The sequence below is a fragment of the Camellia sinensis genome, chromosome 13 (genome assembly GCF_055761805.1).
Source record: "Camellia sinensis isolate YWXY chromosome 13, ASM5576180v1, whole genome shotgun sequence".
In the NCBI taxonomy this organism is placed as follows: Eukaryota; Viridiplantae; Streptophyta; class Magnoliopsida; order Ericales; family Theaceae; genus Camellia; species Camellia sinensis.
Window position 1 is genome coordinate 135,818,262 of NC_138973.1, and position 23,669 is coordinate 135,841,930.

The following is a 23,669-nucleotide window of genomic DNA, read 5'->3' on the forward strand; positions in this document are numbered from 1 at the left end:
GGATATCAATAGCTATGTGATCAAACCAATTTTGTATATATATAAAAAAAAAAGGACGGTGAATAAATTAACGGTTGACAAAAAACTGATCCAATGGGATAGCTATCAATATCCGATCAACGTGATTTTTTACAGGCATATGTAGTAATGACGAGTTTTACACATTAAACGGTTTGAATTATTAAAACGGGACCCGTGGTAGGTCTTCATATGCCGAACAGTACCATACAGTCCGATCACAGATGGGAGACAAGCTGCTCCCATATAGAAAATAGGGTTTTGGTATGAGATTCCACTACTCATCCCTAGACCTAGGTATTTATGTTAAACAGTTTGAGAAATTATAAGAGTACCCTGGAATGAAATTTAAAAAATAAATAAATAAACTAACATAAAAAAACATTAAACTCTAATAGTATCATATAAGAGAGAATATTAAAAAAACATAAAATAGAAATGTGCGAATATTGAGAGGAAAAGGACAGTATCTTACGGGGTTGGTTAACAAACATGTCAACATAGGGTCGATGTAGAATTTCATGAAGCTTGGGCCCCTTCCCTGGTTTGCCAGTACTGTTGCTGCTTCATGGGTGTTCAATGTGCGCAGAGTTGTGTTGTTGTCTATGTTTTGTGTTTCTTTGAGCGTATGGTTTTGGTTGCTCCAGGGATTAATTTGGTGGAAGTGTCAAAATAGATGTAGTTGTACACGCAGTAGATACATTTAAAAACCAACACCAATTAATACACATTTGTTTGGAAGGGAAAGATTGAGTACACACCTCAAGCTTATACGTGATCCACACATTTGTTTTGACATAATAAGTAGTGATCCAAGACTTAACCCGTAACCTCAAGCTTATTAGGCCAAAGTCTTAACATTGAACCAATTAGTACGTGCAGTAAATACATTTCTCTGCACGAAATGTTTTGCTTTGTGTATGTGGTGACTAGTGACTAAAATGTTGGGAAATTATGTTTGATGATTATATAGCACTTAAATTCTAGTTTTTAGAGCTTACCTTGTCACCATTAGTTTGCAGTAGGATACAAAATGTGCATGTGTAATTTGTATTTACTAGTATGTGTGGATGTAAAGACATTAACAATATTTATATTAGTATTGTGTAACCTGTACTTATTTGCGTAGCATTTTCATTTATGCAGGGGACTATACGTGATGCTATTGAGGATTCTATTACATGGCCAGTTCGGAAAATTGTTCCAATTTTACCTGGGGATTACAGGTATGACTGTAAATATAGAAGCTTTTATGAACAATCTGTATGGTTAACAAAAGCGCTTTTTAGACATGCAAGTATACGGCAATGAATGAGTTACTTAAGATATTTAGGGAAATGAGAATGAGACACATGAATGTATAATCAGATCTTATATTTTTGATAAATGAAATGGTATTACCATGAGCTGATGCATTTATATTCAGAAAAATGAGTAGAACACACTCTCCCACATGCTTGGGTAGAGTCCTTCAGATTTGTAGATAAATTTTTATATCATGTAAAGAATGTAGTTCTGTAGAGATAAGGAATAAATACTTACATATTCAAAACCCCAAGGGTGGTGGGGGGATGGAGATTATAATGAGTTGAAGAATATCTAAGGGGTTAAATTCTTCTCAAATTATATTGAGCGCTAAATCGTGTATTTGGTTTCGGTGCATTTACTTCTTTAATCTTGCTGTGTAAATTTCAACTTTCATGTGCCAATCGATTAAAAAGTAAGGAAGAGAAGGAGATTATAATGAGTTTAAGTCAAGGGGTTAAATTCTTCTCAAACTGTACTGGTGGCTTAATCATGTATACTAGGAAGCACGGATACGGATACGGGATACGGATACGATACGATACGGATACGGCGATACGACAAAATTTTAAAAACTAGGATACGGGTACGGCGGGGATACGTTGTAAAAAATATTATTTTAACAATTTTTAGTAATGCAATATGCATAAAAATAAAACCTAAAGCAAAAGACAACTTGATAAAGAAGAAAGATTCCTATAAAACTAAGAGTCTTCAAGGTCAAGAGTCTTCAACTTGTTCCCCTTCATCATTGAATATCACAAGACCTTAGCTAAAGCCAAAAAACTATTCTTAAATAAAAATTTCAGCAAATATACTTTTTTAAGTCATCAATGATAGCCTAGGAAACACGGATACGAATATGGTGATATGGGGATGTGGATATGGCGATATGTCAAAATTTGAAAAATTACGATACGGGTACAGCGGGGATACATTCATAATTTTTTTTTATATAATTTTAATAATGTAATATGCATGAAAATAAAACTTAAAGGAAATTAATAAATAAGGAGAGAGATTCCTATTAACCTAAAAGTGCTCAAACATTCATAAAACATCCAAAACTAAAAGCAAAAGCAAATGCAAATTAAACATCATCCTTACATGCCAACACCAAAAAAAGAATGAGAGCAGAGAGTAGAAACGTGAGAGAGTGAAAAAGTGAGAGAGAAGTGAGAGAGACAACAAGGATACATCAATTTGACAAATTCTATTACTTTAACTCTCACTATATTCCTCTTATCAAAGAACTAAATAAAATATTATAAGTAATATATAACTTCGAGTATCCGATACTTTAAAATTAAGTATCCGATACTTCAAAATTAATAAAAAATTAATTAAGAAGTATCTGATACTTTTAAGAAGTATCTGATACGTATCCGTGAGTATCCGAGGAGTATCGGTATCCGATACGTATCCGATATGGATACGTCACCCCTTTTGAAGTATCCGTGCTTCATAGCATGTATATGGTGTCTTTTGGTACTTTGTGGGCCTTGGACTTGTTTTTTTCATGGGTCAATTGGTGAACAAATATTTTTTTCTATTACAAAAATTCTTAACTACATCCCGCTTTAGGTTGAACCATCTGCCTAAGGGAAAAAATTCCCATTTTTGGTTAAATTTTGGGAGTGATGGCAGGACATGGTTGTGCAGCATAGCCTTTATACCTAAGCCAGTATCCCATCTTTTGATTAGCTTCTGGACTTTTCTTGACCTTTTGTGTTATTGACTTTTTCAGTGACCTAGAGCTGAAGCCTGTTGGAGTTTTAGAGGTGAAACTTGTGCAAGCAAAAGAGTTGACAAATAAGGATTTCATTGGGAAGTCTGATCCTTTTGCTGTGTTATACATACGCCCGCTGCGTGATAGAATGAAAACTAGCAAAACAATCGTACGTCTGTATTTTCTCATTTAGGATGTCCTATGAACATTTTAATTGACTTAAAGGATGATTATGTGTTGTTTCCTCCAGAACAATCAGTTGAATCCGGTGTGGAATGAACACTTTGAATTTATAGTTGAAGATGCATCCACACAGAACTTGGTGGTAAAAGTTTATGATGATGAAGGGCTTCAGACAGAAGAACTCATTGGATGTGCTCAAATACGGCTAAATGATCTTGAGCCTGGTAAAATAAAGGACGTGTGGTTGAAATTAGTTAAGGATTTGGAGGTCCAAAGAGATATCAAAAACAGGGGTCAGGTGAGAACTATGATCACCCTTGTTTTGAATGATTCTACTTTTTTCTTCTTTATTGTGAGATGCTTCAACTTAGCCAACTGTCTCCAGATGTGACAAGGGAAAGGAAGATATAATAAAACATGGTGCAGCAAACTTTTTGATAATGTAAGCTTTAAAACTCTCGTGTGCAAGTACCTAGATTACCAAGACTTGCTTCTGTATTATGAAGAGTATACCTGAGAAATTTGCAGCCTTCTCTCCTATAGGCTATATCAGCATTGTTAATTGAACCTCTAGGTAGTTTTTCCCTGCTTGGTAATAAATGCATCTGGAGTGATGGGGCAGGTTTGCTGTTTAGTTCAACTGTTGACCATGAACGTTATGGATGAAACTCACTTAGTTTGAGTTTCATGTACACAAACTGATCTTGTGGGGGTTGGCTACATTTCTTAATGGGTTAATGATTCATTTGCATATAACTGAGTCTTGTCTTTGATAGTGTACCACTCTAGGAAACATGGATATAGACACACGACACGACATGTGGAATTTTTTTATTTTTTTATTTCAAAACAATCCAGGACATGACACACCAACAAATAAATATATATTTTTAGATGTGTACATGAAAATAATAATTTATTCATAATTTTTACATTACAAATACGTACTTTTTTATATCAAAATAAGAATAAATCATTTCCACAACCAACATACTGCAAAAGAATTGTGAACAAAAAAAGTGATAATATCTATTTTGGAAAGCTTTCGGTATGATCAAGTTGAAAGTTTAGAATTCTCATAGTTCAAGTATGTGGAAGAGGGATTAATAGGGTATAAATTTATATTATTTTTATTTTATCATTAAGTCCGAAAATAAATTTATCATACTTGCAATGTATTTCTTGTGTGTTTTCCAAGTATTTGAAGTGTGTTCGATTCTAAAAATATTTAAAAAAGAATAGGATACGTTTGACTGCGTGTCCAACACGTCGAGGGGAATCCAACAAGAGTTAGTGTCCAACATGTGTTCGACATGGACACAACATTTTAGAAGTGTCCGTGCTTCTTAGGTTCCACTTCGCTTCTTTGAATTAACTAAAAAAAAAAAAGAAAAGAATATTAACAGTTAAAGTAACCATATATAGTTCTACACCTGTTAGACTCCTAGGGGCTGTTAAAATTTATAATGACAAATTAATATGAAGAGTTGGAGCCTCTTTCATAAATTAAGAGTTAACTTGTTATGTAAATGTTTTTGGAATTGATAGGACCAACCATCTTTACATCATGCTACTTTCAAGTCTTTTCAAGATTCATAAGAGCCCTGCAAAGTCTTGTCCAGTTTCATGGTTTCATTATTTGTATCCTCTTTCCAGACTGTCACTTTTCCCTTGAAAATAAAATTGCATTGCCCACCATTCTGAATTAATCATATGTCATTAACTGCTTCTAATCATCAGTAACAAGGTATCAATAAGACCGGCTTCCTGGTCATTTAGGAACTTGATTGCTCTGCCAAGTCAAAAACCATAAGAATCAATTGACATCTTCATGATTTCATACACTTTGACCAGAGACAAGTTCAGGGTGTGGTTTGAGTAAGAACTTGTTCTTGTGCTGCTAGTAAAATAGTGGACGACAAAACTACATATCAGAGAGTTTAACATAATCTTACCTTTTTGTGGACTCATTGTATTAGTTTGATGCAAGTTTGAAGTTTATGTTGCATGTCACAATAAAATCTATATTTGTTTTGGAAGTCTTGAAGCTTTGCTATTTTTTGTTTTCAGGTGCACTTGGAGCTATTGTACTATCCTTTTGGCATGAAGAATGGGTTTACTAACCCTTTTGCATCGAACTTTTCAATGACCTCATTGGAAAAGGTTCTTAAAAGTGGTGTGGAAGGAAAGGAAGCTTCTGAAAATGGAATAGATGTAAAACACAAAAGAAGGGAAGTTATTGTAAGAGGAGTTCTTTCTGTTACTGTGATATCTGCTGAAGACTTGCCACCAGCAGATCTAATGGGGAAGGCTGACCCCTATGTAGTTCTCACCATGAAAAAAACAGAAACAAAAAAGAAAACCTGGGTCTCTCTCTCTCTCTCTCTCTCTCTTATTTATTTATTTTTTTCTCTTGATTTTGGCATTGGTGATTTCCTTGATTTCTGAAGTTGTTTGTGTTCTTAGGTGGTAAACGAAAATCTAAATCCTGTATGGAATCAAACTTTTGACTTTGTCGTTGAGGATGGATTACATGATATGCTAATTCTGGAAGTCTGGGACCATGATACATTTGGGAAGGTAGAAATTCCTGCTTGTTATATCCATTTTTGCTTTCATTCATTAATAGGATGATTGATGTGAAGTTATGAACCATGTTTATTGATTGACATGAATGAGAAGTAGCTGTACAACACTAATAGACCATTGATTTAAAGTATATAGATGTTCGAGGCCTGCCTGCATTGGTAGCGTCCACAAGTAATATATTTTTAAATGAGAAAATAAAATTATAATTGAACAGCAAAAAACCAGTAGAAAAAGAATGAGGAGAACCAAACAATAGAAATTGCATTGGATTGGAAAGAGAGTTCCAAAAAATCCATGGGTATATTGTCTGCAAGATGTTTACTCCTGCCTTAGTCTTGGTATCTACCTCCAAGTTTGTACACTGTTGAAGTGATGAACCCAACAAAAGTTGCTAGCTAAATAGAAACGTTTAAACATTTTTGTGAAGTTAATGTGACTAATCTTAAGGACTAGCATGCATAGGGAAATCTCAAATATAATTGAAGTGTTAACCAACTTTCTTTTTGTTTCAGAAACCCTCCCCTAACCAATTATTCTTTTGGATTACATTGAGCTGCAGTGTTGCTTAGTTTCATGTACCAACTGTGGATGATGGATTGTGAGGTGGCCAGATTAGCCTTCTAGGAAGATGGTGCTCACTTAGATGACCGGAGGTCACTGGAGATGGAAGAGTATAGGTGTCACAACCCCAACCCACCCCAAATAGGATGGTACAGTGTTCGGCCAGTAGTCCTTAACTACCAAAGGCCTAACTAGGCAAAAGTAAGCTGGACTCTTAATATAATTAGGGCAAAATTTTCTGTTTCCAAGTGTGAAAGCCATTAATTGCTTATATTGAGTCCATTTGAAATATCCATTCAGAGCAGTGCATAACTATATGAAATGAAAACATACATTTCTCTTAGACCATCACCTTACATTATTACATGACTTAAATGATAAAATAAAATACAACACTTATGACATAACTTCACAAAACCAACACAAGCACACAAGACCGACTTTTAATCAACTTCTCTATACTTGATCTCTTCATCACCTACATATATATAAGGGAGGGGTGAAATACAGTAAAGTGGTAAATGAATGAACACTGACAAGCTTTTAAAAGCATCAAATCATAGTTTGAACATAAACTTTAACTTGGGCAAGACATTGCATAACTTGACTTGAAAACATTTACATAATGATGAGCATTCCAAAGATTAACAAGATGCTATTGCTATTAGAGCCTCAATAAGTGGCCTCACCTGAAAGTGACAAGTTACATACACGCGCGCAACATGATTGGATATTCCCCCAAATTTGGGACATAATTGGTTATTCTCCCAATTATGGGACATGATCCATGAATATCATCTTAATACATGATACAAAAATATAGGATGTTCATTCATAACAAAACAATAACTTAACTTTCATAAACATAGCATAGGTTTGCATTTCAAATTATAGTTTTAATAAACATGACTTTACTATACTACTACTCACAAATGGCTCCTTGAACAAAAGGTTTCCTCCTCCGAGTACTTGACACACACACTCAAACTAACAAGCTTCGAAATTCACTTCAAGTGTTCTAACTTAACTTAGTGGTTCTCAATATTTTCTAGATTATCCAAGACTTTTCTAAGCCTAATTCAAGTCAATCAAGTGTCAAACATGTATCGAATGCATGCCTAGAAGCATCCTAGGTGATTTAGGCCTGAAGAATATTGAAGTGTGTCAAAGACATATGTTGAAGGACCCCAAGTATTCCACATCAATTTCATATACTATGCATTGAAAAATATCATGTTTACATATTTAAGATATAAAGAAATAGGAAGAAATAAAAGGAAACTAAGTTAGGAGAGGAATTAGCATGAAATGGTTAGGAAGAAAATGAGTAGCCTTCACTAATTTATCTTTTTGTGTACTTAGAATTTAGATATGAGACCACCACTATTGGAAACTAGACTTCTGATGCTTGAATTTAGACTCAAGAATTGCTTAAAACGAGTCTGGATGAGAGATATGCCCATTTGGAGTTTCAAGGTATGACGTGAAAGTGGGCTAAAATAGGGTTGGCCGCACGTTTGCCCACCTTGGCCACTCGAGCGGTGGAATAGGCCACTCAAATGGTGGCTTAGGGGAGGTAAATTGTGTTCTGTGCGCTCGTGCGCCCGATGGTGGCCACTTGAGCGCCCAGCAAGCAGAAATCAAGTCAGGTGTGTGTTCTTGATGTTCTTGGTGTTCCAACTCCGTTTTCTTCACCTAAAAGCCTCAAAACATGATATTTGATATTCTAAGGCATGAAAATATGATGAAGGGTTTATGAAAACTCATTGGAATGCATGAATTTCAAGATTAATCCAACAAAAATAAGTTTGAATTCAAGAATTTCTCAACTTATGTTCTTTCTTGAACTCCCTTCCATTTCTTCACTTTAATCTTTCAAAACTTGATGTTTAAGGCTTTAAAACATGAATAAATGATGTGGGTTTCATAGACAAACACCTATATGCAATGAATTCTAAGCTTGAACAAATCAAAACACAGGTAGCATTTGGTAGAGCTTTCTAAATATGATTTGAGAATAGAGTTGTATTTTGAGTTTGTGAGTTCTGGAATTATGATTTGAGTGTGGAAAATATATTTGGTTATGAGTTTTGAATTGAGTTTTGGAGGGAGTTTTGAGTTTTTAAAATTAGAAAAATTATTTGATTTAAAAACTTACAACTCATAACTAAATACACAACCTAAAATTTTATTCAAAGTTCATATAAAAATTTCAAAAATTTCAAAAATAATTTTTATTTACAATATAAGAATAACAAGTGCCAAAAATAAATAAATAAATAAATACCGAACACTGTTCCGGTCGATCGGTCGGATGTTCGGGAGGACAACCGAGTTAGCCAAATTTTTCCGCCTAGAAAGGAGTTTTCAAAAGTGGGTGTGGAATTATAATTTGAAAACTCAAAACAAACACCACACTCATAAAAGTGGGTCGAAATGTGTTTGGCAAATATAACCAAACACAACCTAGTTTTTCTTACAAATTCTGCAAACCCTTTTTATTTTCCAAATTCTTTCCTATTTTTACAATTTCAATCTCTCAAAACTTAGTCTAAATGATTTTCTAGCTAGATTAAAGCAACAATACAAGAAAGAGGGTTGAATTTCTTGTTGTTCAAATTGTGAAATTAAATAAATAGATTTATGAAGAAATCAAATTATATACCAAGAACATATGTTGATAATTACAATGATTTCAACAGAAATACACAAAACAATAAAAGGGTAAAGAGACGAAACCGAAGCCTGCACGGAAGCAGTTTCCTTAAAACAGATTTCGCCGTCTCACGAGTCGAGTGCTTGAGGAATCTCGGCGTCTGTCTCCCAGGATACGACGGTCAAAACCAGCTACGGCAGAAGCACTTTCTGTCTAGCTTAGCGAACAAGAACAGTGGCAGCACTCTCTCAATGTAGGAATTTTCTAGCAAACTGACTTGTAAAATAGAAGCAAAAAATTTCTATATTGAAACTTGATAGGAGGGTCTCAATTTATACATATAAAGGGGAGAGAAGAAGAGCCTCCAGCCTTTAAGGCTGGTCATTAAAACACCAAGCATCCATAGCCCCTTTCCAAAAATATGAAAGTTTGGATGCTAAAGGATTCACACCCTTTAGCCAAGAAAAAAGATTTAAATACTCTTTAAAATCCTATTCATGAATCTAACATCATGAGGCAATTTCTTGTTCAAAACCAAATGGTTTTTGGCTCACTTGGACCTAACACAATAAAAAGTTGGGACCCACTTTAATATTTAATTAAAGTCACCACACTTTAATATTAAATTAAAGTCACCAAAAATCATTTTTTCCAACAATCCCCTACATGAATAAAAATTGACCGAAAGACTCAACAAACGGACATCGTTCAACAATAATGACTCGAAGAGAGAGTACAACGAACTAATCCCGACATCAGAGAAGGTAGCTTTTGGCTTTGAACCTCTCCTAGTGAAAACCTATCGAGTGTACTGGCTGATCAGTGAATAAGACATCTTGAACTGCTCTGTCGTTTATGTAAACTGAGACAATAGATCTCATACGGGAATTACTCCTACCACCATTCTGTTCTCACTGGTGTGCCTTGTGTGGCCCTGGACACTAGCCTGGTTCAGCGAGTGGTTTCAAAGAATCTTGGCCTGCCCAATTCTTCTAGAAGCGGCCCCACTTCACACTCACATAGGTGACTCTACTTGAGTATCCTGCAATACTCAGCTCAACAGCTTAACACACTAGATTCATTAAAAGCTTAGCTTAACCTCTACACTTACAGGTATCACTGATAGAAAGAATGGCTGGAGGTTTAACCTCCTCAGTGACATACCACCGTTACACGCAATTAGGTTGTCCCATTGAACCTAGATCTTGGGATCTCCAGTCAACTAGGTTGGGTTTCCATTCCGGTAACTTCCAAAGGCCTCAACCCCATTCCTTTTGACGACGTTTCGACTAACACTCGACTTAACCCTTTGGTTAGTAGATCCGCAATGTTGTCCTTAGACTTTACAAAGTCTAAAGAGACAACTCCATTCGAAAGTAGTTGTCGTATGGAATTATGTCTACGACGGATATGTTAAGACTTTCCATTATACATATTACTCTGTGCCCTACCAATTGTAGATTGACAATCACAATGAATACAAATAGCTGGCACAGGTTTAGACCAACGTGGAATATCTTCAATGAAATGGCGAAGCCATTCTGCTTCTTCCCTTGCTTTATCCAAAGCAATAAACTCTGATTCCATCGTTGATCTAGATATACAAGTTTTCTTGGAAGATTTCCAAGACACGGCTGCCCCACCAAGAGTGAACACATATCTACTAATGGACTTTGAGTCCTTTATATCTGATATCCAATTCGCGTCACTATATCCTTCAAGCACCACTGGATATCAAGTATAATGCAGCTCATAATCCTGAGTGTAGCGTAAATACCTTAACACCCGCACAATGCCCTTCCAATGAGAAGCATCGGGATTACTTGTATATCTACTAAGCCTGCTAACCGAGTAAGCAATATCCGGCTTAGTACAACTCATCAGATACATTAAACTTCCAATTACCCGAGAATATTCTAACTGTGAGACATTTTCATTATTATTCTTGGTAAAATGTAGACTTAAGTCTACAGGTGTCGATGACACACTCGTATCTGATCCACTAAACTTCTCAAGTATCTTATCAACATAATGAGACTGAGATAGTACAATTTCGCCAGAGATTCTGGTAATCTTAATTCCCAGAATAACATCTGCAATGCCCATATCCTTCATGTCAAACTTAGAGTTTAACAACTTCTTGGTAGTTTTGATCATTTCATCGTTGCTACCGATAATGAGCATATCATCAACATATAGACACAAAATGACATAACCTCTGTCAGTGTCTTTGACATAAATACAGTTGTCACATTCGTTGATTTTAAACCCATTTGACAACATTACATTGTCAAACTTCTCATGCCATTGTTTAGGCGCTTGTTTCAAACCATACAAAGATTCGACAAGTTTACAGACTTTCTTGCTTTGTCCTGGAGCTGAAAACCCTTCAGGTTGCTCCATGTAGATTTCTTCATTCAAATCCCCATTTAAGAAAGCTGTCTTTACATCCATCTGGTGTATCTCAAGATTGCGCAAAGCTGCTATCGCAATCACCATGCGAATGGATGTCATCCTAGTTACAGGTGAGTACGTATCAAAGTAATCTAGGCCTTCTCGTTGCCTGTACCCTTTGATAACGAGCCTCGCCTTATACTTGTCAATTGACCCATCGGCCTTCATCTTTCTTTTAAAAATCCATTTGCAGTCTAAAAGCTTGCAACCTGGAGGTAAATCTACCAACTCCCAGGTGTGGTTCTGTAAGATGGAGTCAATCTCACTTTTGATCGCTTCTTTCCATAAAGGACTCTCAGGAGAAGTCACAGCTTCGTGGAAAGTTTGAGGTTCGTTCTCAACCGTATAAGTCAAGAAGTCTGGACCAAAAGATTTGGATATCCTAGCCCTTTTACTCCTTCTGGGCTCATCTAAAACCTCAATTTGATCATCACCTAAATCATCAACATGATCATCCTCACTAGCAAGCTCATCAAATTGCTCCAAAGACCTTGGAACCCCTTCATGGGTTCGGCAAGGAAAAATGTCTTCAAAAAAACATGCATTCCTTGACTCCATGATGGTATTTCTGTGTATGTCTGGGATTTCAGACTTATGTACAAGAAACCGATATGCACTACTATTATGTGCATAACCAATGAATATACAATCCACGGATTTCAGGCCTATCCTAACCCGTTTGGGTGTAGGAATCGCCACTTTTGCAAGACACCCCCACATTCGTAAGAATTTATACGAAGGCTTAACGCCTTTTCATAACTCATACGGTGTCTTGTCCACCTTCTTCCAGGGTACTTTATTCAGAATGTAATTTGCAGAGAGAATTGCTTCCCCCCACAAGTTTTGTGGCAATCCAGAACTTATCAACATTGCATTCATCATTTCCTTTAGCGTCCTATTCTTTCGCTCAGCAATCCCATTAGACTGAGGAGAATAAGGCACCGTGGTTTGGTGGATAATCCCAGATTGAGCACAAAACCCAATAAACGGAGATTCATACTCACCACCACGATCACTTCTTAAAGCCTTAATCTTGCGGCCTACTTGATTCTCAACTTCATTCTTATAAAGAACAAACTTGTCAATCGCCTCATCTTTGCTTTTGAGCAAAAAAACATAATAATACTTAGTGCAATCATCAACAAAAGTGATGAAGTACTTATTGCCACCACGTGATTGTATAAAGTTTAAGTCACACATATCACTATGCACTAAATCCAACGGTTTTGAACTTCTTTCAATAGAATGAAACGAAGATCTTGTCAACTTTGCTTCAACACAAGTTTCACACTTGTGTTTCGAATTAATCTTAAAAGATGGTATGTGATCTAACCTGATTAATCTACGTAAAGATTCAAAGTTCACATGTCCTAGTCTACCATGCCACAAATTGGAAGACTCAAGCATGTAAACAGAAGAAGATGCACCTTTATTCATCTTTGGGATAACAGTCATAACATTGAGTTTAAACATACCTTCCAACATATAACCCTTACCCACATACATTCTTCTTTTGGTAAGAACGATCTTGTCAGACTCAAAAACCATGCGAAAACTATGTTTACTGAGAAGAGACCCTGAGACAAGATTCTTACGAATGTCTGGAACATACAGGACTTCGTTCAAGGTCAGCTCCTTTCCTGACGTCAACTTCAGGACCACCTTTCCTTTCCCCTCAACAATCGAGGTAGCATAGTTTCCCATAAACAACTTCTCACCGTTTGTAACCGGTTCAAAAGTTGTAAACAGCTTCTGCTCAGAGCAAATATGGCGTGTAGCCCCAGTATCAATCCACCATTCTCTTAGGTTTGAACCCACCAGATTCACTTCAGAGACAGCGGCAGACAAGTGCATATCATCCTCCTCATGGGAGTGCTCTTATAAGTCTACCATATGAGCACGAGGTTTGGTCTTGTATGGCTTCTTCTGCTTGCGGCAGTCACTAGCCCGATGCCCCTCGTTACCACAGTTATAACACTTCCCAAAGAACCGATAACTTGGTTCCTGCAGCTTGTAAGCCAACTTCTTTGCACCACCACCCCTTGGCCCCAGCTTAGAGCTCTTGTTCACAGGGGGCTTCTTCCTTATCCCAGAAGATTTGCCATGCTCAACGACATTGGCCTTTACTGAGGAGGTACTCCCTCATTTCTTTCTATTATCCTCCTCAATCCGGAGTCGGACAACTAGCTCTTCAACTGACATTTTCTTGCGTTTGTGCTTCAAGTAATTCTTGAAATTCTTCCAACCATTGGGAAGTTTCTCAATGATCACAGCAACTTGGAATGACTCGTTCAAAGGCATCCCCTCAGCATGAATATCATGCAAGATCACTTGGAACTCCTGGACTTGGCTTATCACAGTTTTAGAATCTACCATTTTAAAATCAAGGAACCGGCCAACCACAAATTTCTTTGCCCCGGCATCCTCAGTCCTGTACTTTTTGTCCAAAGATTTCCATAATTCTTTTGCTGAGCTCTTGGAACAAAACATACTATAGAGTGAGCCTGCCAAGCTGTTGAACACATAGTTCTGGCAAAGATAGTCTATCTGCTTCCATGTGTCAAGCGCCATGACTTTCTACCTCTCAGGCTCATTCTCTACCACAGCTGGAGGATCCTCGCTCAGAACCTTGGCAAGGTTAACCGTGGTCAAGTAAAACAGCATCTTTTGCTGCCATCTCTTAAAATTTTTCCCAGCAAATTTTTCTGGGCGCTCATGGTGACTAAGCGGTCCTCCCAGAACAGCCGGAGTAACACCAGGGTTGACCACAGAGGTCACAGCAGTAGGGGTTGGCAATCCAGTTGCCCCGGGGTTCAAATCCCCACCAACATTAGCAGTAGCAGCAGCATTAGTGATAGTTGCCATTTTTGAAGCCTGCACGGAAGCAGTTTCCTTAAAACAGATTTTGCCGCCTTACGGGTCGAGTGCTTGAGGAATCCCGGCGTCTGTCTCCTAGGATACGACGGTCAAAACCAGCTACGGCAGAAGCACTTTCTGTCTAGCTTAGCGAACAAGAACAGTGGCAGCACTCTCTCAATGTAGGAACTTTCTGGCAAACTGACTTGTAAAATGGAAGCAAAAAATTTCTATATTGAAACTTGATAGGAGGGTCTCAATTTATACATGTGAAGGGGAGAGAAGAAGAGCCTTCAGCCTTTAAGGCTGGTCATTAAAACACCAAGCATCCATAGCCCCCTTCCAAAAATATGAAAGTTTGGATGCCCAAATGATTCACACCCTTTAGCCAAGAAAAAAGATTTAAATACTCTTTAAAATCCTATTCATGAATCTAACATTATGAGGCAATTTCTTGTTCAAAACCCAATGGTTTTTGGCTCACTTGGACCTAACACAATAAAAAGTTGGGACCCACTTTAATATTTAATTAAAGTCACCACACTTTAATATTAAATTAAAGTCACCAAAAATCATTTTTTCCAACATTTCTTACCTAGTGAAGATTTTTCCTTGATTTTCCTAACTCAAATATTGAAGTTATTTGATTTCTCCTCTTTTTCTCCCTTTTCTCGTTCTTTCTTCTTGTTCTTCTTCTTATTCTTGTTCTTGCTTTCTCTCCTTTGTTCCCATCTTTCGCCATCTTTCTCTTTTGTTTGATGAGAATAATTACTTATTGCTTTATTAACTTAATTAACCAAGCTCAACTCTAATTAATCCTACTTGGTCTCTAACCTTATTAGCCTAATTAATCCTACTTAGGTCCTAATTAATCTTACTTAACTTTTACTAATCCCCCGCTTAATTTCTAATTTAGTACTCGGTAGGCTTTATGCATTAGACTAAGATCATTAAACTCCTCACTTAAGGTTTTCTAGACCATCTAGGCATTCAATTCTTAAGTACAAAAAGAATTCCCTCTCTTCCACTCACTAAATTTCCTACATTAATTAAGGTTCGATGTTCAAATTCTTCAAGACTCCTTAGGTTCTCAAGCACATACATTCATAAGTTTTCTAGATAATGTATTCATCTCCTAAATTGTTATCCTAACAATTCATGTTTTTATCTCTAGAGTATTGGAAGTAATTAATTCAGGGTGTCTTGTGATATGAAATAGTCAATGGAATAGTTATTTTGACCTGAGGAAGGAGTTAGCTGTGGGAGAGATAGGTTGATTGCTTGATGATTGTCCAGGGGAGATCTCCTTACATAGAGGAATATGGAGGAATCTCCCTGACAGTTTCAAGAGAAGTCAAATGGATAATCAAGCGGTCAACGAATCTCTTGGGTTCTTGTGACAGTATCACACGCATGATGCTATCTTGTGCCAATCCCTTGTGTATAATGTCAGGTGTGTTCTTGTGAGTGCAGATATCAGGCATCGTGTCTCTTGATCGGAACCACTCTCATCCTAAAACTGGCCAAGGTGTACTTGAGAAGGAACCTTGATAATCTCTCAACTCTAGCCTCCAAGTCACAAGTCCTCCAATTATCTTGAGTGGAGATATTAATCCTTGCTCCCAACCTAGGTTATTCAAGAGCCAAGTGACATTAGAGATCACAGATTGTGTGTGACAGATCTCATTTGGGAGATTGGTGGAAGAGTGAGGTCCTAGAGATGAGTCAGATCTTGGTGGCGAGCTATGTTACATAGACTCGGTTACGGGGTGTCAGGTGCAGGTATGTATTTAGAGGTTGGATTCATCGAACTATAAATTTAAGGGTACACGGACTCGACAAAAAAATGTGATATTTTTATATTCTCAATCAAGTATGTAAAATAAAATGGTAATATATGTAACTTATAGTGTCAAAAAGACCTTTATAATAATTATACAACAATGTGTATATATAATAATAATGTTATATACAATTATATAAGAAGTGTCCATTGAAAAGTATCTGACACATATATAAGAAGTGTCCATTGAAAAGTATTTGACACATCTCATACCCTTGTCCAAGTGTCGGGATATTTGATTTATTTTGAAAAGTCTATGTAACATAGGTGGTGAGATCCTGGAGGTAAGATCCTCCAAGTATGAGTGAGATCCTGGAGGTAGGTCCCCGGAGATGTCTTAGCACGCTTAGTACATAGAACCGTATATGTGGAGAGACTTGACATTGGTCAATGTGTTGCCTTGCAATGCTGCCACATCATGGTGAGGTGGAGATGGACATATGTACCTACCCCAATCATGATACAATCTAAACACTAAACGAGTATTTTCAGTTGACCAGGTTTTAGGCTTCCAAAACAGCCCTTGGTAAGGGCCCTGCGTCCTGACTTCTGATTGATATAATTGGCATTCACAAAAACTGTTTTCATTTTAGTTTGTCCTTTCTGCATCTGGAATTGTTCGACTTGAAAGATTTGAGCACCCTTAAAACTTTGCTATTCTTGCTACTTGAGAGAAATTCAAAGTACAAAATCTTTCAATAACCCCAATGTTAAGAGCAAGGACTATTGCTTATATGTTGTCAACGGTGACTTGCTCCTTGTGTTTTCAAAAACTTTTTTGTGTAAAATTTTCTTCCTTTATTGCGCAGGACTATATGGGCCGATGTATCTTGACATTGACAAGGGTCATACTGGAAGGTGAATTCAAAGACAGCTTCCAAGTAGAGGAGGCTAAATCTGGAAAACTAAACCTGTATCTCAAGTGGTCTCCTCAACCAATTTACCGCGATTCATAGCAGTCCTGAACTGTTTTAGTTTGATTTCATTATCAAAATCTGTTTTCCCAAAAAAAAATTTAAAAATTTTTAACTAGTTTGGTGAAAAACAAAATTAAAAACCCATTATTTTCATATATATTTTTTCTTTGTTTGGAGCAAAAGTAATTTTTTAAGATTCAAAAATATCATTTTGGTGTATATTTTTGTCAAAACTATTTTTTATTTTATTAAAAAAAATTCAAAAAACAGATTTTGAAAATGAAACCAAACATCTTAGCGTGTGTGAAATATACTCATGGCTTCACAGAAGACTCATGGACAAAATTTGATCAATAAGACCATGAGATTTTAAATTGTTGTAAAAGTGAGACACTTATTGCACATAACAATAGGTGTTTCATCTTCACTCTTGTAAAATTTCCTTAGCATGTACAAATTATCTTAATTCTGCTAGGAGATTGGCACGTTTTGCGGCATTTTCTCGTATTTTGGCTTATGGAGATGTGCACTTTCCTTTTGATAATGGTTAGGCAATCAGAAATATTTTGCTTTCTTTTGATTTCCTTGTCTGCTGGTAACCATATTCAGTTAATTGCTAGTATTGTGTATGAACTGCTATGTACTATTTTACATTTTAATTGAAATTCTTATTTCTGCCAAAAAAATAAATAAATAAAAAACAATAGGTGTTTTAGTAGTGCAGAGAAACTACGTAAAGTAGCAGAAAGTTTTGATCTAGATTTTCCAAAAAAAAAATGAGAAAAAAGAAAACAAAATAGCTATACAAGGATATAAGGTTTGGAGGAACTGTTGCATGACAGCCAGATGACCGACTTTATGAAATTGTTTAAGGGTTGGTTTGAGATATGGGTTGGTTTTTTTTGACTTTTTGGCTATTAGTTTGGGCCTAAAAAGTCTCGTTTGGTATAGGTTTTTTGACTTTTTTTATTTTTGTGAGAAAAAAAATAAAATTATTATAATTTAGATGTGACATTTTGTCTTATTGAGCTAAAAAGTCTATTTTATCTTTTTGTGACTATTTTAGTCAAAAAATCCTATTTTAGCTTATGTCAAACGAAGGCTTAATTTGCTACATATATGATAATTTTTTCCAACAATGCTAGGAGGTCCAAATTTCATTGCTCGAATGTCTTAAAACGACGTCGTTTTGAATATAAAACAATACCGTTTTGACATATTCGGGCCACACAAATTCAGGCCACCAAGTATTTTTCAATCTTTTTATGGCAGTTCTTTCTTTTAATGAGGAGCATAATATATGATTCTTTTCCCCCCTGATGAAGCAACAAGTATTGGTATGTTCTTCCTTCTAATGACGAGCATATTTATGATTATTTTCTCCCAGATGGCGCAGCAAGCATCGGTCCGTAGAACCTATAATAAAAGCAACAATGCTACATCTTATTAAAAGTGGTACTCTAAAGTATCACTAAAAGTGGTGCTCTAAAGCACTACTAATGAGTTGGTATCCACTGTTTTTTTAACCAAAAAAAAAAAAAACAAGGCACAAAAACATTGTGGCAGCCCATCCAGTGCCACATCATTAGTGATATTACTAATTAGTACTCCCACTCATTTTTCATAATAAAAGAGATGGTTGTGGCGTGTTGTACTTCTAATGATCAGGCTTCCTTTCTACTTTGTTTTGAAAATTATTGTTCAAAATATCCTTTGCGAAATGCACTAGCTTTGGATCCTCTCGTAGTTCCACTGTGACCCGTGCAATGGCACGTGCTATTTTTAAAAAAAATATATATTTAATAGTATAATATGTGTTATAAAAGAATAATTTAATCTTAATTTAAAATTAAAATTAATATATGATTTTAATTATTTATTTTGATAATATTAGCGCTATCGTCTGTTACTTTAATACTTATATTTATTAATTTTAGTTAAATTATTTATATATTTTGATAATTTTAGTTCTATCATATTATATGTAATTATCATATAATAATTTTGTATGATATATATTTAAATTATAAAATAGTAAAATAAATACTCATTTTGATATTAAAAATAATAATTAAATTAGAAGAAGAATTAATAATATAAAATTAAAAGTAATTCTAACTATTTAATTTTCTTTTATATTCATTTAGAAAATAAAAATATGTAAAAATAGAAACTATATAAAATTTATTGAAAAAATTAAACATAAATATATTGTAGTTGAATTATCGTATAATAATTTTATATGATATATATTAAATTATAAGATTGTAATATAAATAATTTTAATTAAATTAAAATATCAACTATATAAAAGAAATTTAAAAACGACTAACCAAGAAAGAATCACATAATAGTTTCTAAACCCAAAAGGAAAAAATAATAAAAATATCCAAACAATAGATATATCTCTGTGTGTGAAGCAATCTATCGTTTGTAATATGATGTCAAAACATAAAAGAACTTACTGTTCAACAATTGAAAAAGTAACTCAAGTATTAAATCCAAACTTTAGAGGCTTTTTCAAGAGTATTATTGTTGTGTAAATTTTTCTTCCTATGAGTTGTGATTATATAAAATAATATAAGAAATAAGGTATAATTTCATATATAGAATCATTATAAAATTTAAACGACAAATTTATAATATATAATTGGTATTGGTTATAGAATAATATATAGGGGGAAAAAATGAGACACTATAGCATAAAAAAATCGTAATATCCTTGAAAGAATCACTATAAAATTCAAACGATAAATTTATAATATAGAATTGGTATTGGTTGTAAAATAATATACAGGAAAAAAGGGGGGGGGGAGACAATTTAGCATTGGTATTAGATTTGTGAATTATCTCAATTTACGATGAAAAATATATGAAAAAAAGTATTTGTCAAATAGAGTCCATATAAAATAGGTAAAATTAGTATAATTTAAATTGGGTTTAAGTTTGTGTAGAACTCTATCCGTAAATAAAAAAAATATATGCTGATGTGATTTTTTTAGAAAAAAGTAAGTTCTTAGAATGTGCCACTTAAAAAAGGAAAAAACACTACTTTCATATATATGCTAGCAGTTGACCCGTGCAATGTATGTGCTATTTTTTTTTTTTTTTTAAAATATTTGATGGTATAATGTGTTATAAAAGAATAATTTTCATTTTCATTTAAAATTAAAATTAAAGTGTGATTTTAATTATTTATTTTGATAATATTGGCACTATCATTCTATAAAATTGTTACTTGAATACTTATATATATATATATATATATATATATATTAATTTTAGTTGAATTATTTGTGTAATAATTTTAGTCTATTGTATTATAAAAGTGTAATTATCATATAATAATTCTTGTATGATATATATTAAATTATAAAATAATAAAATAAATACTCATTTTGATATTAAAAATAATAGTTAAATTAGAAGAATTAGTAACATAAAATTAAAAGTAATTCCAATTATTTAATTTTTTTTTTATTCATTTGGAATAAAAATATGTAGAAATAGAAATAACATAAAATTTATTGAAAAAATTAAATATAAATATTTTTTAGTTGGATTATCATATGATGATTTTATATGATATATATATATATATATATATACATATATTAAATTATAAGATTATAAAATAAATACTCTTAATTTAATTAAAATATCAACTATATAAAAAAAAAACTTAATAACGACTAACTAAGAAAGAATCACATAACACCTAAATCCAAAAAGAAAAAATAATGAAAACATTTAAACGATAAATACATCTCAGTGTGTGAAGTGATTAATTATTTGTAATATAATGTCAAAATATAAAAGAACTTACTGTTCAACAATTGAAAAAATAACTCAAGCAGTAATTCAAATTATAAAGGTTCTTCAAGAGTATTATTGTTATATAGGTTTTCTCTCATGTAAGTTGTGATTATATAAAATAATGTAGGAAATGAAGTATAATTTCATATAAAAAATCACTATAAAATTTAGACTACAAATCCATAATATATAATTGATATTGGGTATAAAATAATGCATGGAAAAATAAGAAGGAAAAGAAAATAATTTAGCATTAAAAAAAAATCCTAGTACCCTTGAAAGAATTAAGAAAAAAAACGTGAAACACAAAATTGATATTAGGTTTGTAGATTATCTCAATTTGCAATGAAAAATATATGCAAAAGAAATATTTGTCAATGTCCATATAAAATAGGTAAAGTTAGTATAATTTAAATTAGGTTTTAATTTGTGTAAAACTCTATATGTAATTAAAAAATACATGCCGACTCTCTTCAAAAAAATACTTTTCATAATATTTTTTGAATTTGGATAAGAATATTTGATATTAATTGGTGAAAAATCCATTCTTATGGAATAATATGTTATTTAGTTCAAGATTTAATCTTTTTTGTTGATAAGGACATGTTAAAAAATGGACGGGAGGCAATAATTGTTGGTGGTTAGGTGACTAGATGGATAAGTACACATTTAAACAAATAGTTGAATTTGAACAAATAGTTAGACAAATAAATAATGTGTACACATTTAAACAAATAATTAGACATTTGAACAAATAATTGAACATATAGGTGACAAATGTATAAATAAATGATTTTAAATAGATATGTGATATTTGACCAAATAGACAAATAAATTAACTTATGAACAAATAGTTGTCCTTTTCTGGCTAAAAAATATTTAAACTTGGACCTATTGATTCAATAATTTCAAGGTCCATTTAAGTTCGGCTTTAAGTTCGGAATTAAGGTCCATTTAAAGCCGAACTCAAATAATTTCAAGTAAACTAAAACAATTGGTTATTAGGAATTAAGTTCGGCTTTAAAAAATTGTACCAAAGATATACTGTAAATCATTATTTTTCAAGTTGTCTGCTTGTGTATAGTTGGAGCAAGCACTTTGTATGATTTCATTTTCAAAAGCTTTCATTTTTTTAAATAATTAAAATTAAATTTGGTAAAAAAAATAATTAAAAAATAAAAAAACTAATTATTTATATGTACTTTTTTTTTTGGTACAATAATAAATTTTGAGCAAAATGTATACTGTAATTGAATTTACATCATATCCAGCCGAATAGTACAAAAATTACAATTCTCTTATTCAGTTCATCCAAACAAACATGCCTAGTGTTAAGAAATTAGATAGAAATCACAACAAACATCAAAATAACCATGCTATCTCAATGAATTCACAAAACTTGTGCTGACCGGAACTTTGACCAACCACATCAGAAATGAAATTATCTACATATTCATCGTTACCATTGGACGAACTATCTAGGGTTTAAGCCAGTACTCACTGAGAAATCCTCATAGAAGGAAGGCTATCTCTTTTAGAAATCTGACGGCAATTTGAGGGGCCTTTTCCCAAATTAAGGCAAAATAATAATTTATTTCTCAAATTAGATTTAGTTTGGACGGAATTCTCAAACTAAGCTAAAACGTGCTTAGAAACCACGCTTTCACTGTTTTTGTAGCCCAACCGCAAAAAATTTGTAAAATTGTAAAAGCGTGATTACATATCACGCTTTTAATTAAGAAAACGTGGTTACAAACTACTTTTTTAAGGAAATTTGATTCATACAGAAAGCGTTCTTTCTAACCACACTTTTAAATAATTTTTTTTTTTTCCAGAAAACGTGGTTCACAATCACACTTTTACGAAATAATTTTTTTTTAAAAAAAAACGTGATTAAAAAACGCGCTTTTATATAAAATTGTTTTATAATCAAAATATAAGACAACCAAGAAAGTAGCTCAAATGGTAATGCACTTTTTTTCATAAGAGAGATACGCGGTTCAATCCCCCACATCTCCAAACTCTTTTTTTTTATTGTGTAATTTTTTTTTTTTTGTCAAAAAAAAGTAAAACATTTGTTTGGTTAACTAATATGTATAATAAAAATTATATTTAAAATAAAAATAATTTTTTTAAATTTTTTTAATATTTAAAATATTAAAAAAAATATAACACATAAATGTATGAAATATAATGCACATTAAAATAAATAAATAAATATTTTTGTGTTGTATTTTTTTAATATTTTAAATATTAAAAAAATTTATTTTTTTATTTTAAATATATAATTTTTATTATAAATATTTTATTTTATTTTATAAATATATTTTTAAATATTTTAATTTTTTTGTTATGTGTTTTGGTTACGATTTGTGTGTAGAGTTTTAAAAGTAATGTGAAATTTTGAATTTTGTGTTTGGTTATGAGGTTTGAAAATAATTTTTTAAGTTTTGAGTTATGTGTTTGGTTATGATAAGAGTGTGAAAATGTGTTTTGAATTTAAAATATTAAAATTAAAAAAATTAAAATATTTACAAAATAAAATAAAATATTTAAAATAAAAAAAATTATATTTTTAAAATATTTTATTTATTTATTTTTTAAATATATATATTCTGTAAATATATATTTAAATATATAATTTTTATTATAAATATTAGTTAACCAAACAAATGTTTTACTTTTTTTTGACAAAAAAAAAATTACATAATAAATATATAAAGTATAGAGTAAGTGGAAGGG

The 23,669-nt window shown here is 33.1% G+C and overlaps 1 pseudogene across 1 annotated transcript in view; it reads left to right on the plus strand.

Moving 5' to 3' along the window:
- The window catches only part of LOC114265176 (synaptotagmin-5-like), a 122,786-nt pseudogene extending 105,090 nt beyond the window's left edge, over positions 1-17,696 (plus strand). The window contains exons 8-13 of the transcript XR_014349608.1: positions 1,165-1,244; positions 3,071-3,221; positions 3,303-3,533; positions 5,306-5,602; positions 5,702-5,815; positions 17,004-17,696. The product of XR_014349608.1 is annotated as a synaptotagmin-5-like (transcript). The remainder of the gene's footprint in view (positions 1-1,164; positions 1,245-3,070; positions 3,222-3,302; positions 3,534-5,305; positions 5,603-5,701; positions 5,816-17,003) is intronic.
- Positions 17,697-23,669: the final 5,973 nt, after the last annotated feature.